Below are 24,545 nucleotides of genomic sequence, written 5' to 3' on the forward strand. Positions count from 1 at the left end.
GTATAGACTAAAGATTAGTGATTACCGTGATTAGCATGTCTTTTTTCATGTCGATGATTGTACATCTCTGTACATGTGGGGTGATGAGAACATACTGTACGTACCACAGAAGAACATATCTGCTTCAGGCTCCAGGAGTGCCAACTATGCCTGGTGAGATTTTGGTGGAGGCTCCTTCCAATCTCTGCAACCGTGCCTCCTCTGTCTTAAGTGGAGTTCCCAGTTCTGTTGTACTCAAGAGATTAGGATTTTAAGAATCAAGTGAGCTTGTAAGTAAGGAATGCTTCAGTAAGTCTACGCTGTCAATGGAGAGGATTGTTATTAGAGCTATTTTTGCGTTATTACCAGTGTGGCCAATTAAGGTATATTTAGTGAAGTACAATCAAGGAGTGTATTTGTGAGAACTGGGAGGCTGATTGCCATATGAAACCAGTTTTGAGGGTCAGGGTAGCAAGAGGACCATAGAAGTACCCACAGTGCTTGTTTTAAAGGGCTCTTTGCAGAACTGCCATCTTGAACTGGGAAAAAAGAGGATAGCCACAAGGAGCTGATACTCAGGAAGAAAAGAGGAGTTCAGGAACGAGGAGTTTCAATGAAGAAGGAAAAAAAGAGGCAGGAGTAGAGTAGGTGGCTGGAGTGTGGGTATGTGCTGGCGAATGAAGATCTGGAGGCAACAAGAGCAATTAGGCAATTAGAAAAAGACAGAAGCACTGTCTTTGGACCTGTGTGTCTGGAGTGTGGGAGGACAGGCAGACACACACAGGGAAAACAACATCCTCAGAAAAGATCCTTCTCCAAGAATGCTCTCCAGGCAGGGCAGGAGCAGGCTCCAGACTCTGTTGGGAAAGCCTCTCATTGATTCTTCTGGTGTGCCTGCTGGTTGTGTGGTACTTTGCTTCCATACCTAAACATATTTGGGGGGTACCTTTTTACTCAAGTAAGTTCTTAGTAGGTCTTCCAATTGGAAGGAGCCAGCAAGAAGAAATTCTGTCTTTCTCTGTTCATCTGGAATGTTTTGGGCTCCATGATATTTCTATGATTTCTCAATCCCTCTGTATAAGAGAAAATATTTTTTTAATGGTAGCATTAAAAAAAACCCACATTTGGTGCATAGGTAGACATTTTGGTTATAGTCCTTTGGGATCTAGAAAATAGACTGTTTTCTAAAGTCTTGTATTTATTGGAACAGCTCATCTTGTAAACTCAGCTCAGATGTATTTAGCTTTTATTCTTTCCATCTACTGACATGCAGAATATAGTGGACTTTTAATATTTTCCTCATTCATTCATTCATTCATTCATTCATTCATTCATTCATTCTTTTTTGATTTGATGAGTTAAGGAAATTGAATTTAAAAATAAAAATCTGAATTGTCATGGAAATTTTTGGAAGACAAATTTCTGTAATTCATTCAAAAGGCTTTTTGGTAAGCAGAGCTACATAGTTTTACAGCCTCGCTCTTCTTTGGGGACAAAAACAGCTGGGCACAGTGAATCCCAGAAAATCTGTCAATATGTTGTCTGAGTGTGTGTTTCTCTCTGATGAGACATTCTTTTAGTATGACAGGACCAGGTACTCTCTGAAACGATCGGATGAGGGTTGGGAAGATGGTTCTTTGTTTTCTGTGACAGACATTTATTGCTTAGCCAAGTCTGGCTTGAAATGAATCCTCCTGCCTCAGTCTTCTGAGATCTGGTGTTACAGGTGTGTGCCAGTGTGCTAAGCTAGCCAAAACATGACATAAAAACATTTTACTGATTGGAAAAAAAATGAGAATCTTACAATGATCTGTTCCTCTTGTGGCATGGGGGCAATTGTTGCCTTTCTTATCCATCCATCCATCCATCGATCCATCGATCCATCCATCCATTTATTTATTATTTAAAAATGGTTTAACTCAGCTATCTATCTATCTATCTATCTATCTATCTATCTATCTATCTATCTACCATCTGTTTATCTATCATCTATGTATATATGTATGTATGTATGTATGTATGTATGTATCTATCTATCTATCTATCTATCTATCTATCTATCTATCTATCTATCTATATCTTGCTATCAGTGAATCATTGAAATACTTTTAACTTTTATAAGAGAAACAAAACCCAACTTGACCCTGTGTAATGGTCTTTATTGTTCAGCATGACTGGCTCTTTTCCTGAGGCTTTTCACTGGTCTGGAGGTGTTTTGAGTGTGTTTAGCCCCCAGTAATATTTCCCACTTGATGCTGATGAGTTATAAACTCAGCACAGAGTGTTTGACTTGCTCCTCCCCAGCTTTCTCTCATGTTACTAACACTACTAACACGCGCAAGCCAGATGTACTTATCAGAGCTGAGAAATTGACATTGATGTAACCTAACTACCGAAACTGCACAACTTTCACTAGTGCATTTGGTCCACCAGGATCCAAGTAAGAATATCCTTCTGTACTTTCTCATCATGTCCTCAGATAATTTTAGTTCTTTCCCATGTTTTATGACCTTGACACTTGAGAAGTGCCAAGTTTCAAGGCCTGGCAAATCATAGAATCCATATCGATTATTGGTTGCTTGATGCTTTTGGTTTTTTATATCTGAGTAAAGAAATGCTTTTTCATTGACTCATGTCAGCGACTCTGTTGGTTGTCTGTGACTTATGACTGGTGATATTAGCTTTAGTGGTGGCCATTATGCTCTGTTTTATTTTAGGTTATAGTGATATGTTTAGGTTATCTTGTAGTGTTAACATTTTGACCCCTTTGCAAATTACTGGCTAGCGTTCATGCTGACTTATAATGGAGAGCCAATATTCAGAAGCTCATGGCTTCCCAACCGCAATTAGAACATATGGTTTACATGTAAAAACCATGTTGGAGCTTTATTTTCATGGCCTTCCGGCCTCAATCCTGGGTTCACTTCCTAGATGAGATGAACTGCAGACTAGAGTTTGTGTATACCTACTCGGTGAATAACGCAGGGACTGGAGTCCGATTAAAAAAAGGGTCTCCAGAGGAAAGGTTTACACCAGGGCACATAGGAAGGAGTAAGACATATCCCTTTCACCCTGACTTCTGAATCCATCCATTTCTGGCTAATTATGGCTTAATGGATGCCTACCATCCATCCACCAGACAGGAAGAAGTGACAGAGAGTGATAGAGAGAGTGCTATTTTATTTGACAAGCACATAGAAATTTCTTCACCCATGGGTCCCAGAAAAGGTATGGATAAAAGAAGTCTTCTCAATACTTTAAGTATCTTTATGCATCTAGCCTTCATGCATTTGTTGACCTTTTCATACTTTGTGCTGTTTTCCCAGGATGCACAGCGGGTTGGCAAGAAGAGATATTGGTGATTAGAGATAGATCAGTAGCGTGGTTTCAAGCCATAGAAGGCCTGAGGGTAAAATCCCAAGTCTCTAATGTGATGATATCTGTGTCTGTGGGTTGACTGCGTCTTTGTCAATACCCCTTGGCCCTGTTTGCTTTCCTCATCTTCACGTGTGGGATGGACCCGTTTTGTAACCATGACAATTTGCCATCACAGTGTCTTACAGGCTTTTAGTACTAAGGTGTACTATGAGGGAATCTATCTGAATCATGATGATGTTTATAAAGTTTCTCTCTCTTCATCTTCAGAAGATGCTGTGTTCTGCTGATAGGCTGGGAGGGTAAAGGTGGTAGAGAGTTGGAGATGTGCTGTCCACTGTTACAGTCACCATTACCATGTGCTGTCCTTGAGCACGTGGAATGTGGCTAGTGCCATGTGTTGAAATGGTGATATTTTGGATAGATCTGTGAAATAAAATTTTAACATTTTAAAAAGTTACTAGAAAATTCAAAATCATGCCCATGGCTTGTATTCTATGTCTGTTGAACAGTGCTAGGTCAGAGCCTGGGGAAGATACAGAGCACAGGAAAGTGACCTGTGTTCTCGTTCTGAGTTCTAATAATATTGGCATTGGAAGGGAAAGCTTCAACAGTCATAATGTTCATTAAAAATATTCTGATTTAGGAGAATTGGCTGCTTTTATATTATTGCTTGGACTGGAGAAGTATCTGGCATTTGGTATTTTCATAATTGAGAACATAACTTGCTGACTTGAAAAAAAAATTACAACATTTTGTGCTTGGCCACAGGGATCAGATTTTGGCTTTATGAAAGTGGGGACTGAGGCTTTTTTTTTTTCTCTTGCTAGCATCTCTGGTACTGTCCAGAAGTCCACACACATGCATGCAAGATAATAAGCTGGCTTGTTGATAATTAAAGTGCTTTGAAAAGAAGAACATTTTATAAGGCTACCCTGTATTTACTGGGAAAGAGAAATACATACCTATAGCAAATGCAGCTCATTTTCTTAAGACAGCCACCAAAAATAAAGAACATGGGTGCAAATGTTTATTTACTTCTTGATTTAATTACTATTCTCATCAGGTGTCCCTGTCAGCTCAGCTCCTGAGGAAGAATCTTTCAAAATACTTAACCTCACACCCCCTCTGGGTGAGGGAGACAGAAAAGGATGCTGCCTACACATGTAAATTCTCACCTCTGCTCAGATGTTCTATCGGAATGCCTCCAGTTTAGATTATCCTTCATTCTCCTGCTCTTTGATCCTTCTCCATGCCTATCTGTCGGAGGATGTGGGGATAATAGTGGCAAAGCGAGCTTCATCTTAGGCTGAATTGACTTTTCCTCTCGTTATTTTATTTTTATTAAACTTTATAAAGACCAAGTGTTCTCTGAACTAGAGGCCCTCAATCTTCCGTTATGCATTTTTGCCTCGACTCTTCCTCATGTAGTGTGCAGCCTAGTACTTGGGGAGGGACCAGGTTTGGGGTGGTGTTATTTAGTCAGAATAAATTCAGGAGCTGCTATGATTCCTGGACAGATAAGCGTAACCAGACAGAGTGTGGTCTTGTTCAGAGGCTGGACTCTCAGAATCTCCCATAGCCCATTGCTTTCTAACTCCTCTTATGCACAGCCTCACTTTTGCTTCGAAGCCTTGGTAGAACAGAAGGGAACATAGTGGGTGCTCCTGTGAGCTACTGTGCTGACAACCCTCATTTGCTTTTGGGCTCCGCTATTTGCTAGTGGTATCAACTGGGTGCAAACTGCTCATTCCCCCTGAGCGTTCATTTCTTCATCTGTCTACATTGGCCAGCATCTTCTGCTTTATAAAATCAGTGTCATTTCCTAATGTATGTAGGGTGCCTGCCTCATGCTGATACTTGGGATTTATAAATACTAAATTAATAGATTTTTTTCACATATGTCTGATTTTGCTGGTCACAGTCCAATAATTCTCTTCTGCCCTCACTTTGGAGCAGGGAGAAAAAGGCGTTGAAGTGGTTGTGTGGTAAAATCTACTTTAATTCTAGCTGTGAGAAAAAGAACAGTGAAAATGTGGTAAGCAATTGCTTCTAAAAAGCTTGAGCTAAAAGCACTTGATGGATTTGTGCTGGCTTCCCGGTAGACTCATCTCAGTACTGCCCGCATAGCACAATTAATAGTTATTACTTGAGAAGGAACAAATAAAAAGAGGGACAGAGGGAGGAGAGGGAGGGAGAGAGAGAGAGAGGGAGGGAGGGAAGGAGGGAAAGAGCACATGAAAACATCATTTCATCTTCCTGAGATGTTTCCTTTGTCAGACTGTGGAGCCTTACCTTTGAATCATCTTGGGAAAGTGCAGTGGGAGACTAGAAGGTAGCTCTTGTGGCTCCTTTCTTACCCACTTCCTATGCTGGGGAGAAGCGTTTGAACTCATCCTTCTTTTGTGCTGGTATCCTATCAATATGTCTTGCCATTCCCCGTGCATCTTCAAAAATCGAGGGCCCCTTTCTTCCCTCCTTGCGGCAAACACACCACTGTGTAGAGGTACAATTACTTTTTTGGCGGACAATGTTACAAAGTTTGAAATCATATGTGTGGCAGTGGAAGAGCCCTGAGCTAGGAGAATGGAGGCTTCAGCAGCTATGATGAATATGGAGAAGGGCCTGTGCAATACTCAGGCCGTGTTCTAGGTGTGAAATGACACACAGCTTCCTCTAGCCCAACTGCTCTGGCTTCAGACTACTAGAGTCTGTGCATAAGACTCTTGAGTTACAGTATAGAGGAAGCCTGATTCTGAAGGTCAGTGTCCCAAGTGAGCATGTCATTGGCCCCTAAATTCAGTGTACTGGGCAGAGTGAAGGATAGGCTTATGATCTCAGTCTCCACTGCATGAGGGCATCCGATGGATACACATGTGATTCTGAATGTTATGTAAAGTCTATGAGCATCAGTTTGACATTTGTTAAATACGAGTGAAGTTATTATCAGGTTAGAAGACAGCACATGAAAGTGGCAGAAAATAAGCTCTCAGGAAATGACTTGTTTTTATAATTATTTACAATCATACCCATCTCCTGTGGCTCTAGACTTCTGGCTGGATGAAGTATTTGTTGTGAATATATTCTGCACTGGATTGATAGAAACTAAAGAGTTCCGTAGTAATAGTGTCATTAAAGTTCAGAATCAGTATTTCCATAATTTAATAATTTCTGCTCATGTTGTTCTCCCTTAAGCTTTCAATTATCACTATATCTCTTGATTTCTTCCCCTCTTTTGTTCATAGGCTGCCTATTACTGCTCTAAGATAAACTCTTGTTCCTTACTGTGCTAACGGTGTTCTGGCCTCGGGACTCTCTTAGGCAGTCTTCTGGGTATGATCCACAGAGCAGAAGTAAAATCTGAGAGCTTACAAGGAAGACTCCATACTAATCCTCAGCCAGACCTGCTGGTTGGACCATGGGTCATATTTCCTCACAGGTGCGGAGCCTTTCTTACCTGATCTTCCTTGTGCTGGCCAAGGCATGTTTGTCCGCTTTCCAGAGTATTTCCAGATAGTGAATTGTCTCTCTGACCTTTTCAGTTCACCCAAACCATTACTTTGTCTTTTTCTTCACCTCATAGAGGGACCTCCCAAAATTTTAGAGTTCATCATATTAACACAGCTTTCCCTTGGAAAACACACAGTGGGTTTTCTTGTGTCTAGAAACATTTAAAGGATATTTCCAAGGCCTGTGAGACCCTAGGAGACATGCTAACTCTCACATCTCATAATTTTACTCATTGAGCCCTAGACCTACAGGCTTGACCTTGATCCAGTTACAAATCAAAGTTTTTTCCATCAGATTGTCCTTTTATTTTAGACAAAACTAACATGGAGTCATAATGTAAAAACGTCATACCATATCTGTATGGTATCTTGAGCTAATACAGCATGAGTTCGCTTGGTGTTTTCTTCTATTGTCCTGTTTTTTTTTGTTTGTTTGTTTTTGTTTTTGTTTTGGATTGCTTTAGTTTGTTTTATTGACTTTGTAAACTTTTTGTAGTAGATACTTTTTAAACAAGGAGGATTTTTCCATTATATGCTATACTCTATGCAATGAACAGATGATCAGTGAACTTGGTTGTTTTGTTCTCATGGATTGCTAATCTATAGTTTTATCTTCCTCTTGTTTTAGGATGTTGGCTCCTTGATCGTAGGGCATGTGTCTGCTTGTTACATCTACTCACCGAGCTTGTAGAAAATCCCCTAACATCATTACTTTCACTTACAAAGTGTTTGATTAGGAAATAGTTGGATCCAAGAGAATGCCACTTGAAAACAGGTGTACATGAAACAGTATCTCTTTCATTCCAGATACTAGCTATGCCCCTGGAGAAAATATCAAGTTTTTTCTTCTCTTTAGTCTAAGAAAGGGGAATGGGCATTGGGGTCTGACCTAAGATTTGCTTTTCTGCCTCTGGGTACAGATGAAGATCCTGGATACACCTAACTGTTCTCAGAGAGAGGTTGAGTGGTTCTTGAATGGGAACAAACACTTTCTATACCTCCACTTCGGTGTTTGCTATGGCTTGAAATACCATACCTTCTGACTTTTACATTCATTTTGCGCATGTTGGCGATGTGCATATATGAACCTTTTATTATTATGGACTCAGCCAGCAGTAACCATGGTGAGTAGACCTATCACACAGCATTTTTTTCTGAGTCAGTTTAAAATGCTGACAATTAAATATACCGTACTCTTTTAAGCAATCCATCAGTCTCCCTTGTTGTCATGGTGACCGGAGTATATTTAGAAATGTGACAAGTACACTGAGTTCAATTGCACTTTTGCCAAAACATAGTTTTGCAGCTAAAATTGAATTTCCTGATTGAAGATCCAAGTGCTGTTAAGGGGGATGATCGTTTCTATACATTAGTCTCCAAGTGTAACGTATCATCCTGTTAAGTCAGCCCTTGAAGCCCCAGCATGCTATGGAGATAATGCTACTTGAAGTAACTTTAGTTTTTAAGTTAATGAGGAAAAGTCAAATAAAGAGGTCGCTGTGCTTTTTTCTTTACACGTGAAATTACACCTGACTAGTGTAATTACTTTAATGATTACTTCCTTTATATATTTATCTATGAATTCTGCGTGAATTTTGTGAGTCTGTTCCAGCATTATATTTTTAATCTAGGGAATTTATCAGGGCTCTCTTCCTCACTTTTATGCTTATAATCTATTCTTAGAAAAATGAGAACATCTCTTTGTCTTTCACTCTGACCTTGGAGAGACAAGCATTTTTTACTTTCCCCACTCTTATTCTTTTTGGATTTAAAATAAAGTACAGGAGTATTGTTGAACAAGACTTTTTGTTCAGTCAAAGGAAAAGGGGGAATAGGCTCTGTCTTTTCTAATGATGAACATAGTCGGAATCCTCTCCTTTTCTTTCTTTGTCTTGTTAATGCAGTGATGAGAATGACTGTGGGTTTGAGCTACTTGCTCACTAGACCACATAAGCTTCGGAGCAAACAGTTTCTGGGTCACAATCACAGCGCTGATTTCAATTCTGGTTAAAGTTTAAATCTTCTGCTCTTGAAGTTAGAACCCAGGGTTCCTGGACCATCCTCATCCTCTCTGCATATACTCGTTGTACAGAGTAATAGGTTTCTCTTCCATATCTAACTCAGTGAATACACAATTGGGAAACATTTTGACCCTCTGATTACAGATGGTTAGACAGTCTTTAACTGTTTTGATAACCTTGCCTATGTGCTTTCTTGGTAAGAACTATCTTAGATAAAGTGGAAATGGGTAAGATATGGTAAGTGTGTACTGTGTTCTAGATGATAAGCATATTGGATTTCATGGGTTATTCGCTGGGTCTGCACTCTTTCTTATAAGCTTTCTCATCATTCTTACTTTACAATAAGGAGTCAGGCTCAGAATTGTGAACAAGAGGACAGCTTACTTACTTACTTCAGGGTGGACGTGTAACCAGTGCTTCGAGGAAGATACACAGTGTATGAGGATCCGTTTTATTAAGCAATGGTCTACTGTGTGTGAGTTTATATAGAGCGTTGTTTCAGAGGCTCTGTGAAATAGCAGTTCCAAGGATGAACAGAAAGCAAGTGCTTCTCTCCTCCTGGCTTTAGAATCTAAAGAGATGTACTGAGCAGGGAGAGAGATTAAGTCCCATGTAGTCCAAAGATTTCATCTCTGAATCCGTTAAACTCATAACTGCTATGTAACTGTGTTATAGCCATCATCTCTCGGACAGAAATTTAAAATGAGTAAAGATGCCTTCAGTGAAAGCATTTATGTGAAAAAGTACATTTCAGTTTATGTGCTATCAAAGCAAGCATGGAAGGTACATTTCGTCCTCCCTCTTTTCCATGTATGTGTGGTGTGTACACACATGCATATTTGCCTACATGTTTGCATTTGTGTGTGTTCATGCATGTGTGTGCACATGTCTGTGCAGGCCCACAGTTGATACTGGGAGTCTTCCTCAGTTACTCGTCTACTTTATTTTTTGAGGCAGGGTCTCTCAGTCATACCCAGGGCTCCCCCTTAAGGCAAGTCTAGTTAGGCAGCTCCCTTGTGGGAGTCCCTGGTCTCCTCCCTCCCAAGCAGGAACAAGTTGGACATCCCCATCCTGCATTTTACATGGGATCTGGGGATTAAACTTGAGACTTCTTGCTGGCGAAGCAGGCATTTTAACTGCTGTGCCATCTTCCTAGCCCCAAGAAGTACAGCTCCCAAACGAAACAGAACACACCAAAAATTGGAAAAAACGTTGTCTGGATTCCACATTTCACTGTTAGTTTTTTTTTTTTTTTTTTTTAATATTCCAAGTTACAACGAGAATCCAGTCTCAAAACAGCTATCTAGTTGGAAGAGAAAGGGGAAAGAAAAAAGAAAAGAAAGCAAAAAGGAAGCGTGGGTTTTCTTTTCTTCTTTGCTGCTCCACCAAAACTTAATCTTAATAATTTCTGAAATTTGATAATTTCTTAAAGGTTAGTTTTGATATGGAATCTGATATCATAGTGAGACTTCTATACTGTATGGGATAAAACTCACTGGCCTAGTCACGCTGGGTCCTTGGGGATTTCATAACATAGTATGTCTGCCATCTGGAAAATGTGGCTTCCCTGAATTATGCAGATCCACCAAAGGTTGAATATTTCATTCTGTATGAGAAAAGTGATCGTATAAATTTCACCAACAATTATATTGAAAAAAATATATGAAGAATCAGGTGTAGAGTGGTGTTTCAGACTTTCAGGATTCTGATTTTTTTCACTTTAGAATTTGAATCATTATTAATAACAGGTGTTACTCATTGTTTTTCTTGAAATGTTAGGCTCTCTTGGTTCATCTTTTAAAAAGCAGGTGCCTATCAAAGAAAATGAGTTTGTTCGTCTTTGTTTCAGGTTCCGTGGAGTAGTCAGTTAGCATCTCTGAAGGCCATCACATTGGAATAGGTTTAGAAATAATCTTTTTTTCTATTTTTGCACTTATCACGGTGGTCAGGGCATTTATTGGCATTAGGAAAAGATTTCTTTAAATGAGAGAGTGAACACATCTCACTCAAATCTTACCATTTTATTAATAAAACAAACAAAACTAGAACTGAACTTAAATTCTTCATCTGTATGTCTTATTTCAAGATGATAAAGCAAAGAGCGGAAGGGTAAACATTCCTGGTTTTATACCACAAAGTTTAAGGCCTAAGAAGCTAACAGTCCCCATTGCAGTACAGAACTATTGCCACTCTCTCCCAAGACACCACGTTGTAATTATCGGTCCAAATTCTAAGAGAATTTCCCAGGACACAGGGGCGAGTCCCCATGAGAAGACTCACTAGGCATCCAGATCAAATTCTGCCCACTCCTCATTGTACTCCAGCAAGTACTGCTTGATCTTGGATGTGTCCAACCGTGTGACAAAGTCTTCCATGCTGCAAGTGAGAAAGGAGGCGTTGCTGACCACATCTAAGCCCATGTGGAAATAACCCTGCTCCACAAAGGCCACAGCAACCTGGAGGTGCTGCACCTTGAGTAGCCTGAGGAGCAAAGCAGGCAGGCGGCAGCAATGGAAGGACGAGGCTGAGACAGTCATAGATTTCTAGTAAGCCATGGGCACCAGGCCGGGGACATACAGCTTGTCCAACAGCACCACTGAGGCATGATGTGAAATCTAGATATTACTATTATCGTTTGATTTTTAGCATAGATGCTTTGTTGATATGTGGCATTTCCTCGAAGTATTGAATGGGTTTGTACTCAAGGATTTTCAGGTGATAAGTTTGATATTATGTATCAGTGATAGTCTTAAGTAAAATTTGTCACAGACTTTACGGTAAAGCATGTGACAGAGTATTAAGTACAAGGACTGCAGTAGCATTTGTCGTCACTGCCTTGGTTCGTCGTCGTCGTAAAATCCAGTAATTGTCAGCACCTTCAGCCATGACCATTTATATCCAGTTGGTGCCACAGACAGTTAGCACAGTGAGACAGGCTCACTGTATCTGAGTGCTATCCTAAAAACAGTTTTGAACTTGGAGACTCCTGCTAAGTCAGGGACTGCTACATGATCGTTATCCATGGACCCTTCCCTTTGAGTAACTAGAAGAATCTATGCCTTTTATTAGCATACTCAATTCTCCAATGTTCCAGACAGAGCCAAGCGGCTTGCACATGGTAGGGAAGCGCTCTACCAGTGAGCATGTTCTAGTATGCTCTATTTTGTTTGTAATGGTCATATTTTGACTGTGCAGAATTATGGACTAGGGTGCCATGTGTCAACATGTGCATAGTATGACTGAGTGAGGGCAGTTGTGCTTTTGCTACCTCAAAAGCTTCTCTTTCTTGGGGTATGACATATGTAATCTTCTACTCTCTTTTCTTCCTTCCTCCTCCTTCTCATCCCCTTCTTCCTGTCCCTCCCCCCTTCTGTCCTCATTTCCTTTGGGGGGAAAAGTTGTCTGAAAAATTTTCCTTTCTTTCTCCTTTAGCTATGGTTACTGTTTTCTGTTATCTCTTGTTTAGTGAGAACTTGACTGTGAACCTGTGGGCAGAGGAGAAGGTGGTCGAACTAGGCCCAGCCACCACACACCCCTGTATGTCACTTCTGCCTCAGGGTAGCGTGGGGAGCACTGAGCCTTGCTTGTGCTCCTGTGTATGAGGAGGCTTGCAGCTTCTTAAATCTATTGCTTTTAGTTTCAAAAGAACTGGCTGTTCTTTCACAGGTTCTCATTTTCTCCAACGTTTGCTCACTCTCTTCCACTTGCGCTCCTTTGGGGTTAAATGTTTTGAATTTTGTCTTGAGTCTCTCGTGTCTTTCTTGGTCACCCTAAAGTGTGATCTGATATGACTTTAGGTTACCTTTATGAGTTAGAACTTCTGAGTTCCATGACTTTGGTGGCTGACATCTTACACTGCCTGGCAGTGGCTGATTGAACTCTGACCCATTCTGCCTGCCTGGAATTGGGTAGCATCCTGCATTGTTCATCTGCAAAATGAAAAAGGACAGGAGAGTGCTCTCCTTCTTGATGAATCACAGGAGTCTGTGGCTATGTTGAATGGTTTTTATCCAGGAGTCTTTTCTTTAGAAGCCATCTTTCACAGTTTTACCCAGAGATTTATCTGTCTCTTGTTTTTCTCCTATGGTTAGCTGCTGAGCCTCAATGAGACTCAGCTGAGACTCAATGGCCATCCTTCACCACAGACTCCCTGCTGCGGCCATGATGATAGCACATGAAGTCCCTTACAAGTGGCTGACTCTCCCCCTCCATGACAGATGTAAGCTCTAGATGCAGCAGCTCTGTTCTCCTGTGAACAGCCTGACATTCACAGTTGTCCACCACATAGTTCTGAAACTGCATTTTCTATTATTTCAGTCTTAGCGTTCATGATGTGGAGAAAAGCACTATGGTTTCCACGGCATATCCCAAGGGACAGCTCCAGTCCCCGTGGTCATTTTCTCCAGGGCCTACCTGTCACCAGTATTTCTGCTTTCAGTTGGATAAACATTACTTTGGACTTTTCTTTTTTCATTGCTTTTGCATTTCTTCATGCTGTGCAACACTAGGGCACCCTGCAGGCCCTCCTCTCTTTGTTCTGGTAGCATACTGGATGCAGTAGGAACCTACAAATCTAAAGGCTCAAGTGTCATTTCTAGCACCTCACTCCCTGGGCATATGTGAGCTTAAGGAAGTTACTTGATCATTATTTTTAAAGACTTTATGTGTGTGTGTGTGTGTGTGTGTGTGTGTGTGTGTGTGTGTGTATGAATGTTTGCCTCTGTATGCACCACATGCATACCTAGTATGCCTATTTATGCACCATATGCATGCTTAGGGCCCTGGGACTATCAGAAGACTGAGTTGGATTTTCTGGGTCTGGAATTACAGATAATTGTGAACCTCAATATTGGTCCCAGAAACCAAAACTTGGGTCCTTTGCAAAAGCAACAAACACTCTTAACCCCTGACCCATCTTTCCAATCTCCACTTAATCTTTTTAAGCTCCAGTTTCCCAGATGTAAAGCAGATTTAGTAGTGACTTCCAAGAATATTTTAAAGGATAAATGTATTTTAAATATTTAACTGCCAGCCTGGTCTACAGAGTGAGTTCCAGGACAGCCAGAGCTATACAGAGAAAACCTTCTTGAAAAACAACAACCAACAACAACAAACAAACAAAATAATCCAACTTTGTTCTGAAACAACTTCTTCTTCCTCCTCTTCTTCCTCTTCCTCATCCTTTTATGAGACAAGGTTTCTCTATATAGCCTGGGCTGTCCTGGAACTAACTCCATAGACCAGGCTGGCCTTGAACTCAGATATCCTCATGCCTCTGCCTCCTGAGTACTGGAATCAAAGGCTTGCATCACTACACCTTTCTCAGAAACTTTTCTTAAATATTACCCCATCAAATTTAATTTACTTTGAAATTTTTGAGTGCAAATTTTATACTTTTAAATTTTTATTGGATATATTTTATACCCATAACATCAGTTGTACATAGTAAAATGACTGTTATAGTCAGATACATTAACATATCCATCATCTCCCATTCATATATGACAAAGGCAACTATAATCTATTTAGAAAAGAAACTGTTAGTAGTTCTATTTCTCTCAAAGAGTCTTTGTACTTTATATTATGTCATTGATTCATTCATTCTGCATATTTGCTGAATTTTACATATTACTCTTATCTAGATTAAGTGTTTTGCCTCTGGCCTATGCAACAGTTCTGCTTTTTTTTTTTTTTAAGCATACACCTACTTTTTAGAATTTATTATTTCAAGAGTTCCTCTCCTTTTATGTTTCCTCTTCTCCCTTCTGTGCTGGATTTTACAACACAGGCAAGAAAAACTTGCAAAAACTCCCAGTTTCACTAGAATTACTAGAATTACTTCCTTTTATATTTTACACTTAGAGCTTAATTTTTTCCTCTACAAATACTATTTTTCTAGTCAGGAAATTTCTCAATGGCTCACAGATTAATAACTGCCCTAATGGTTTTTATGGAGAAAAATAGATGTTCACTCCTTCCTTGGGGCTCAGTGGTGCCTGTCTGTCTCATTGCAAATTTTTAAAAACATTTTTTTTTTAAATTTTCCAATGGATCCCTTACCTAATTCTAAAATTTTAGAATCACTTTTACATCACTGTTTTTAAAAGTTAATATTCAATTATTATTTATTTTTTAGACAGGGTCTCACTATATTACCCTTGGATGCTCCAGGGCTTCTCACTGTGTAGACCAAACTGGTCCCAAACTCACAGAGATCTGCCTGCCTCTACTTCCCAAGTGCTGGGATTAAAGTTGTGCATTATCATGTCTGGCTGACTTTAATTCATACATTTTCTAGGTATATTATATAGAACATGCATTGACTTTAGGCATAGTTGTTCATTTGTTTATCTTTTTTTTTCCCAATAAAATCTCTCTCTCATTCCTGAGCCTCTGTTTCCTTAGTAAAGACTTGAATTGAGATTTAAGAAAGTGATTGTTAACACTCTTAAGGGTGTTTGATGAATCAGAAGTGATTTACCAATGCAACTTTAGTGTTCTATATATGAAACTGGCTACTGTGCTAGCCTTCTAGCTGCTGGATTGGCATAGCATAGTGACATCATCCTCTAGTGCTGGTTCTTGAATGGCTGAAGCTTCAACATCCTTAGTTTTAGGCTAGCCTGGGCTATAAGCCTCCCCCAAAAAACATAGCCTTTGCTTCAGAAGAAGAATAAAAAAAAATTTTGCAGGAAAATGGATGGGTCTGGAAAACATATTAAACAGGGTAACTCGAAGACTCAAAGATAAAAATCACAAGTTTTTTATCTTTAGTTTAAATATCTACAGACTTTCAGACCCCAGCCCATAGGGGTTTTTGTGTGTTTGTTTCCAATAGAGGGCAGGGTAGGTGTTGGCTGTGGAACTACAAAGTGGTAGAGTGAGGGCAGCAATGAGGTGTTGAGGAAAGGGAGGGTGAAAAGACACAGCACATAAGAGTGCAAAGCAGAGGACAAGGGGTGCTAGGGGATGAGGGGGGAAGTGGGAAGAATTAACAAACAACTCTTGTTCGAAGATGCCGTCGCGAGACGTACTGTGAATGCTGAGGAAATTGTAATGACAAACTACAAACCTTGCATTATCTGAAAACTCTACATTAAGGGGGCACGTGAAGTTGAGTACAGCCAGAATCTGCTAGAATGACATGACACATTACACACCAAGGGTTGGTTTAGTTTGGTTGTAAAGATGATTTTTAATATCTAACCCCTGTGTTTGTTATCCCATCCTCTTTTTCTCCCAGCTTTGCATGCACCCAGTGGCTTCCTATCTTCTGTTCAATTCAGGAGCCTCCATGTGGGTAACTCATGTGTGGTTTGCTACTGTTATCCGCTCTCTTTGGGGCCCAGTTTTTGTTATGTCAATGTATTTCTAGGTAGGAATGACATTAGCATATTAACTAGTCTCCTGCCAGAATGCCTTGCAGAGTGCTTTCCCGTCATTTGTTCCTTCTACAGGAGTCTAGTGCTTGAAGATTTCCTAAGTGTGTTTGAGACACTGTTTCTGATAGAGATTAGCACTGAATAATTATGTCTGGAGGACTTATACCATAGCTTCTCCTCTCTTGTGAGTAATCGCGGTGCATTGCTAAGTTCACGGAGGTCGTGAGACCAGGCGGGCCTGTCGCTGGAGTCCAGTTACCTTGCTGCCTCTGGAGAGATGGCGCAGCACTTGCTGCTCATCCAGAAGATCCATCCGGGTTTGATTTCCTGCACCCACATGGCATCTCACAGCCGTCTGTAACTCCATTTCCAAAGGGTCTGATGCCCCCTTCTGGCCTCTGGGCACCAGTTACGCCCACTGTGCATAAGCATATGTGCTGCCAAAACGCCTACACACATTAGAAGAAATGATGAGGAAAGAAGCAGAGATTCCTTCCTTGTTCTGTGCCTCAGCTTTGCCTTTGTCACATGCAAAGATGGCTGCCATTACAAATAACACCAATCTCTCCTCCCTCCGTTGCTCTGACTAATCTGCCCGGAAACACATACATCTAGCTGTTGAAAGTTATCAATGTGGAATGCAACTTCCAAGTAGCCAGATTATTATTTGATTATTATATTTTATATTATATTATTATATATTATGTTTAGGTTATATTATTTAGTTCCGGCTTATCCTTATTTATTTCTTCCTATTCTGTCTCTAGACTATTCTCAGAGAGCTACGCCACCTCCTCTTGCCTGCGGGCAGGCACTGTCCACTGTTGTTCTGACAATAGTAGCTGTTCAAACTTCATTATAAAGACAGCCTTGGCCTTTTAACGTCCAGTGCTATAGGTGTGAAAATAACTTATATCTCTCCTCAGGATACCTAACATCTACTACTTAATGCCTACATTGGTCCATTATAGGCCTTTCTGAAATATCATATTATGAAGTCATGCATTACCTGTAGGCCAAAGCAATTTTACTTAAAAAAAAAATCTTGATTAATTTTGAACATAATCAGCCAGTATGTCAGACGATTTCACTGTTTCTGATCGATGCTGACAGGTAAGGAAATTAAAATCAGGAAGGGAAGCAATTAAAAACTGACAAACATTACCTTAATGAGACAACCAGATCATTTATAAGCTATGGAATATGTGGTATTCTTGATAAGATCTTTTAATGGTGGTCAAGACTGTGTAGTTACAAATCATTCGGGGTTTGGTGGTCAGAGCTGGGGCCGCCCATTGTCATCATCTAATGTGTTTCCCTAATCCAGCATTCAGTTACTTCTGGGGACAGAATTCCACATTTAACATCATAACATCATTTGCTTTAAATAAGTCTTATTATAAGTAACTTTTTTGCCATTTGAAATTTATGAAGGTTAAAAAAATGTAGATGAAATAATTTTTGGTCTTCTCTAAGTGGTTCATAGGCAGTCTTATTGCAGACTTCTGAAAAGAGAAACTTAAAAATGTAGCTTTCCATGCAAGCCCCAGCCACTAGCCTGTGGAACTAACTACGTAGGCCCCCGTAATCAGGCCTCTACTCTTAGGCTTCTCTGGTTAGCTTCGTTCTCTGTTTAGAGATGTCTGGGCAGTGGGCTAAATTGATATCAGCAGGATTGCTTTTCCTACAAAGCTTTGTCTCATTGCTCATTTGTTATGTCAGACTTTTTGGTCATAATTTTTTTCTACATCATCACATTAGGGGTTTAACTTTTTTTTTTTTTTCCTTGATTGAAGTGATAGATTCGAACCATAGTTTGCAAAAAGCTCATTGAAATGGTTTTTGTTGTACATTGTGGTCTGTGTGCCCCCCTCAAACGTAGTCTTATTGTCAGTCATTCTACTTGTCTTTCTCTACTTTTTCCACCATAGATTTTTACATTTCTGTTTGGATTTATCTAGATTAAAACAAATTCTAAGTATGCGATTTTTAATTTCATTTAGATCCTGAGACTTGCTTTGCATAAATTCCAATTAATAGGTTTAGAATCTCCAAGTTTGAGCTTGAGTATATAGATTGTTTTGGGCTGAACTTGCTTCTGGAGGTGAGAACATTCTTCTCGGGAGAGGGAGGTAGTTTGGTAGATCTGTTAGAGGTTTGGGGTCCATATATCTGAAATCCACAGAAGTAGCCAACCTTATCTGGCTTCATTGCCAAAGTCCGTCATGGGATTTCCTGATTGTCCTGTCTCCATACAAATCAAGAGGAGTTTTACTGCCTTCTGAAGTGCCTGGGAGCTGCAGAGGACACCCAAACTACCTGCGCAGGCTGGTGAGCTGAATAGCGAAGGCTTCAGTTTCCCCCCTACCCATGAGGAGTGTTTTCGGTGAAAGTCTGTGGGAAAGCCACTGCTGCAGATTCTTGTTTAGGGGCTTGTGTGTCAACACTTTGCCTAAGGACCCTGGCATGGGGGAAAACTCACTGGGGAGACCCAAGCAAGTGTCCATGGTAATCCAGCACCTAACACTGCCTGGCTTAGTCATGTGTCCCCTTCTGCTGAGACCACAGATAAGGTCTAATCCTAAAGTAAAGCGTGTTTTGGGGTTAATTTTTAAATTTATATATACTCTTTGTACAACCGGCTGGGTTTCATCATGAACTTTATGCAGTTCATACAATGTACCTTAATCATATTCATTCGTATTTCATCCACTCCTGGTCCCCCCTTTTCTCTCCTATCACCCACCCCAACAAGCTCTTTTTAACTTGTCTGTTTGTCTTGTCTCCCTGTCTCCTTCCCTTCACTCCTTCCTTTCTCCTCCCTCCCTCCTCCCCTCATTTCCTTCCTAAAATCTCTACTCTTCATTCTGCATATGAGAGAAAACAGGAGATTATTTTTGTGAGTTTTGCATTCTTTGCTTAATTGCAATTTCTGATTTACATACTTGTTTTCCAATTCCTGAAGTTAAGTCACTCTAATCATGAGGTATCTCACCTCACAGAAGAGGCAACTGCTTGGTATGAGGGTTTAAGGTTAAATTTTCATCTGCTCTGTGTTAGTTCTGTGCGACCTCTGAAGTTTGGTTGCCAGATTTGTAAAATCGAAGCAGTAACGACACACTGAGCCTATAATGAAGATGATTTAGGATGTAATGAGCATCCTCTATTTTCTAGACTACAAAATGAAGTGCAATGTTAAAGGATGGTTAAGGTTTTGATTTAGGGGGGTAGAAGATGAGTTTTTGGCATGACATCTTATCAACCATGTTTTCCTATTGCATTTTGAATGCTTTATGAAAACTGGACATTTTAGTGAACCACTTTTCAATCCACTTATGTAAACTATCAGGCAGGTTCTTCGTGTTCCAAAGTTCTGTCAGCAACTTCGTCGCCCTGAGCCTAAGGCAGTGCTGTTGGCATTGACTTGAAATGGCTGCAAGCTGGGAGCAGCCCCGCCAGCTAAAGCTCTGCCTTTAATTTTGTGGGTTTGAGAGGACACTTGTTTTCCTAATGTTATTTTTATTTTTGTTACCATGTGTGTGCGTGTATGCTCACTTACATATGTTTGTGTGTGTGTGTTGAGGCCACTTAAGAGTGACATAGGTAATCTCACTATGTTTTGAAACTAGGGCCACAAATCACAGAAATATCCATCTCAGAATATGCTCTAGTAGTGTGTGTTTCCCTCATGTAAGGAAATGTTAGCGTTTTGTACATGATGACTGTGGATATGGAGGACAATCTTCCTGCCCCATTAGGGGTTTAGCTGGGGAGTTTTTGACTAGGTCATGTAGATAATCTTTATCCTCATATGAGGAAGGCGATGGAGAACTTTAATAATTTGTCCAAGGTCAGTGGTAAGAGGAAGAGAGTTAAAGTAGCTCTAAATGCCTTATGTTCTTCCTAGTCCTCAGGCAGGCAGGTTGCTGGTTTGATGTAAATGTCCTCCGCTAACAAGACTTATCAGTCAGGTGAGTGAGTAGTTTGTGTTCCTCATCCTCTTGACCAAGAGAAACTGGAGTAGAAAATGTAGATCACTAGGCCAGTGGCAAAGCCCCTGCTTCTCAATATTGTTCCTCCATATATTACACTGTGTTATCTATTCTTGGGCAAGTCATCATAACACAACAATAAGCATTTTTTCATGCTATGTTTGTGAAATTCACATGAGTTAATTGGTCTTATCTTTTTTGTCCTTCTGTGAATGTCCAGCTCCCTCCTATATGAGTGGAATAATCTCTTTCTATTTCTTTATCAGGTTCATGTGGGGTGAAATGAGATAATGAATGTGGAAATGTTTTGCAAAATAAACTGCTAGATAGCTATAAGGTTGTTATTACTGATGGATAAAAGTAGGCTTGGTGCCCAGTGCCCACAAGTGACTTCTACCTGCTTAATTTACAGGGACTAGCCTATCATCTGGCTGAGCCTGAATCCAGTGTCCATTCCAAACCCAAAAGCTGCCAGAGGTAAGAGAAGATTGGAGTCTTCAGAATTACATAATGCTAATAGGCATCCATGCCTTTGATGCTTAATTTGATTCCCAATGGAAAAATCACAAAGGTACTTTATGGTCAAGAGAATCATGAGAAAGATCTAAGATAGTAACCTGGCGTCTCTTTATGCCTTCGTGATTTAACTTTTCCTTTCAGTTTCTAGGCTTTTAGTACCTAAAATGAAAAAATCTGGACAATATGGAAAACTGACCTTTAATGGGCATTTGAGAATCTGCAGTGGTGTTATGCAGTACGGATAGTCTTTTCCACTGATTCATCATCCCATTGGCTAGAGTATGGGCAGGCAGGCGTTCAACCTTGTTTCCTCAGCATTCCTTCTTTGAGTATAATTTTTACTATAGCATACTGCCAGAATTGTTTGACTCCGAATGAGCCAAAGAATACTTCTCTGGGTCAGTTATTGTGTCTTACCTGCCTGATAAATTGTCTAGCCCTGTACTACAGATTGTAAAATTGCAATGAGAGAAGAACACCGGCAGTGAGTTCGTTTTTTCACAACTTCATGCCTCTCTGTTAATGGATCATTGCAAAGGACAGAGCGATCATTGCAGAGAACCTCATTATGAGATAACCAAGTACTGAGAAAATGGAGGGTGAGAGAAGAGCAAAGGAACATCTTTAGTTCCGCTCATCTTTTTTCCTTTATAGACAGCCTGCTGATGGTCGTATCTCCCAGTGCTGCTGCTGTGTTCAGTATGATCTTTTCGGCTTCTTTACCAGGAGGTGAAGTTGTCAATAGGCTGTTTCTAACTCGAGGGCTTGGAGTATAAAGCTGTCTAAGATTGGGAGTCATCATTTAGAATGCTATAAACATTTATTCCTTAGAACATTTTGTTAATAACTTTGGTGTACTATTTCGGTGATGATGAATTGCAAATATGACTTCGCACGGTTCTTTAAAAAAACTGAAATTGGTTGGTACTGCCCCATAATCACAGGAGTTACCAATTTAGAATCAAATGGAAATTATGGTTTTAGGCTAATATGATTTTCAAAGCTAATATTTATCAAATATACTAATTATGAAACAGGTGGGTGATATGAATTGAGAAACTTCTAGAATCAACTCCATTGTGAGTCTAGTTGGCTTTTTTGTAGTCCTGCAAAAGAAAATGTTACAAAGAGACGTTTGTTCAAAAAAGAAATGCAAGAATATTTTTCTTTTAGTCTTACTGTGTTATACAAAATGTCTCCACAAACTCTTGTTCCTAACAAAATTTTCACACCAAATATATCAAAAGAAAACTTCCTGAATTCATTTCTTGCTATAGTTTTTGATAGCCCCTGTGACATATACTTCCAAGTTAGAAAGGAAGAGAGTAAACTTTCCTCTATTCTCTGACATTGATAGAGGTCTAACTTTCAGGGGATCTGGCCAATGTACCCAGAATCAACACCCTAACAAAGAGGCAGATTCCTTTTCTGTCCTTTGACTAATCCAGGGTGAATCATCAGATCAGTTAGGACAAGTCAGAATGCCAAACCCAGAGATAATTTAAAAAGCGAATCTACCTAAAATCTCTACATCAGAGATCCTTTCACCCAACTGCAGTTATCACTGTTTATTCCCTTTGTTTTTCATTTACTGAATGCCAATAGAATAAGCTTTGGGGATTGTTCTGTTAGCTGCATTCACTTCCCCCACTGAAATTTATCTCAAGACGAAAAAAGATATTTTAGTTAAACCTTGAAAAGTTACAAAGATTACTCTTTAAAAGATACTCTTTAAAATAAGAAATATCATCTACCTACCTACCTAAAACTCTCTCTACCTACCCAGCTATTTACCTACCTACCTACCTACCTACCTACCTACCTACCTACCTACCTACCTATCTACCTACCTATTTACCTACCTACATATATACCTACCCATCTATTTAGCTACCCACCTATCACCCCTCTCCTTTTTTTCTCTCTCTCTTTCTCATCTATGCATCAATTGTCAGTCATTTATATACAGTCTGGCAGTCATCTATCTATCCAGCAATGTATTCCTCATCTTTTTGAATTATAAGCTGGTGGGGACTGAGGGATAGAATGGTCTCAACGTTTGGGTGATAGAGAACTAAATATTCTGGGAGCATTATGTACACATGTAAAACAGTCTTGTGGTAAAAATGGGTATTAGTGGGAATAATAAAGAATAACAGTTTAATTCCATAATTAGACTCCACAGTATACATGTCAGCAGATATCAGTGAGTGTAATCATTGTTTTTGCTCTGCTTTTGATGTTGATCCACCAACTGTGGTGTGTTCCTTGTCCTGTTTCCAAACCAAATCTATTTAAAGCTGCACTTCATGGGATTTGAAATCCAACACCCTGTTTGCTCTTAAAGAACATGAGGTATCATTTCCAAATAGCTGGTCTCTGTACTAGAACAAGAGCTGACTTCTGGCCTCTCAAAGACCATTGGCTGTCTCCATTTTCTACATGGTGACTCAGTAGAGGAATAATACAAAATTAATTCTCATGGACTTATTTTATATTGCCCATATGAAATGGTAATTTTCATTTATTTTGGGAAATTGGCTTGTTCTGCCTTGAATAAAATTAATCAGCCACTGTTTTTTGTTTTTGTTTTTTTCTTGACATGGAGGTAGAAACAGTAATCATGTGTAAATTTCTTCTTTTTTGTTACCTGGATAGATTGTCATTGCTTTGGGGAGTGAAGAAGTGTGCTCTGTATGTCATGTGGACTGGAACCAATGAGAATGTAACTATCCCAAGTCCTCATGTCAGCTGACAGTGTCACCTGGCTCAGGTCTTCCCTCCTTGTGTCCATCTCAGCATCTGCTCATAGACATAGTGTACCAGTTGATCATTGTTTTTATATCTGTTACACAGCCTAGTCACTAGAATATTATCCTTCTCCCTCTTGACATGTTTCCAAACTCCTGTGACTTCATCACGGGGCCTTGTGTGGAAATTTTGCACTCTGTTTAGCTGTTAATTCTTTGACCCAACAGAGAACAGTTACAAATTGGGTTTTAGAGTATATGCATATCCTGTAATTGGCTAGTGGACTCCTGGCTCTCTCAAGCCCCAACAACGTGCAATTTCAAGTTTGAAAGGAAGGGTGTCAACCTTCCTCTATGCCAGTGTTTCTCAAGCTTCTTAATGCTTTGATCCTTTAATACAGTTCCTCATGTTGTGGTGACCACCCCCCCCAAACCATAAAAGTATTTTCCTTGCTACTTGATAACGATAATTTGGCCACTGTTCTGAATCGTAATGCAAATATTTTTGGAGGTAGAGGTTTGCCACAGAGGACATGACCCACAAGTTGAGAACCACTGTTCTATGTGATAACATTGTTCTCTGCCCTATTAGAGGATCTGGTAAACCTAACCCACTATTAATACCATTAAGTAAAGGCATTTTAAAAATTCTGTTCTTGATTTATTCATTGTGAATCATCAGTCTTATAGGACAAGTCAGAGTGTCAAAACCAGAGGGAATTTTAAGATTCAGTCTACCCAACATTTCTGACTTAAGAGTTGGGAAATTTTGGGATCGTGGAGGGAATCTAATTGGTCTGAGGTGTTGGTGCCAATGCTAGACCAAAACGTCTTTTTTATTTCATACTTGCTTGTTTATCGGCGTGTGCATGTGTGTTGTGTGTGTGATAAATGGGCACACTTGTGCATGCGCCCATGGAAGCCAGAGGTCAGTGTTGAATATCTTTTCCTCTACCTTGATTTTGAGGCAGTGTCTCTCACTGAACCCGGTGTTCAGTGATTGGCTAGACTGGCTGGC

At 39.9% G+C, this 24,545-nt stretch overlaps 1 protein-coding gene across 1 annotated transcript in view; it reads left to right on the plus strand.

Annotated features, from left to right (window-relative positions):
• Lpp (LIM domain containing preferred translocation partner in lipoma) overlaps positions 1-24,545 on the plus strand; it is a 434,005-nt gene that overhangs the window by 33,573 nt on the left and 375,887 nt on the right. Inside the window, exon 2 of the mRNA XM_055625216.1 lies at positions 20,671-20,735. The gene's annotated coding sequence lies outside the window, so the exon portion shown is untranslated. The remainder of the gene's footprint in view (positions 1-20,670; positions 20,736-24,545) is intronic.

This window comes from Psammomys obesus, unplaced genomic scaffold (assembly GCF_907164565.1).
Source record: "Psammomys obesus unplaced genomic scaffold, mPsaObe1.curated_primary_1811, whole genome shotgun sequence".
NCBI lineage: Eukaryota > Metazoa > Chordata > Mammalia > Rodentia > Muridae > Psammomys > Psammomys obesus.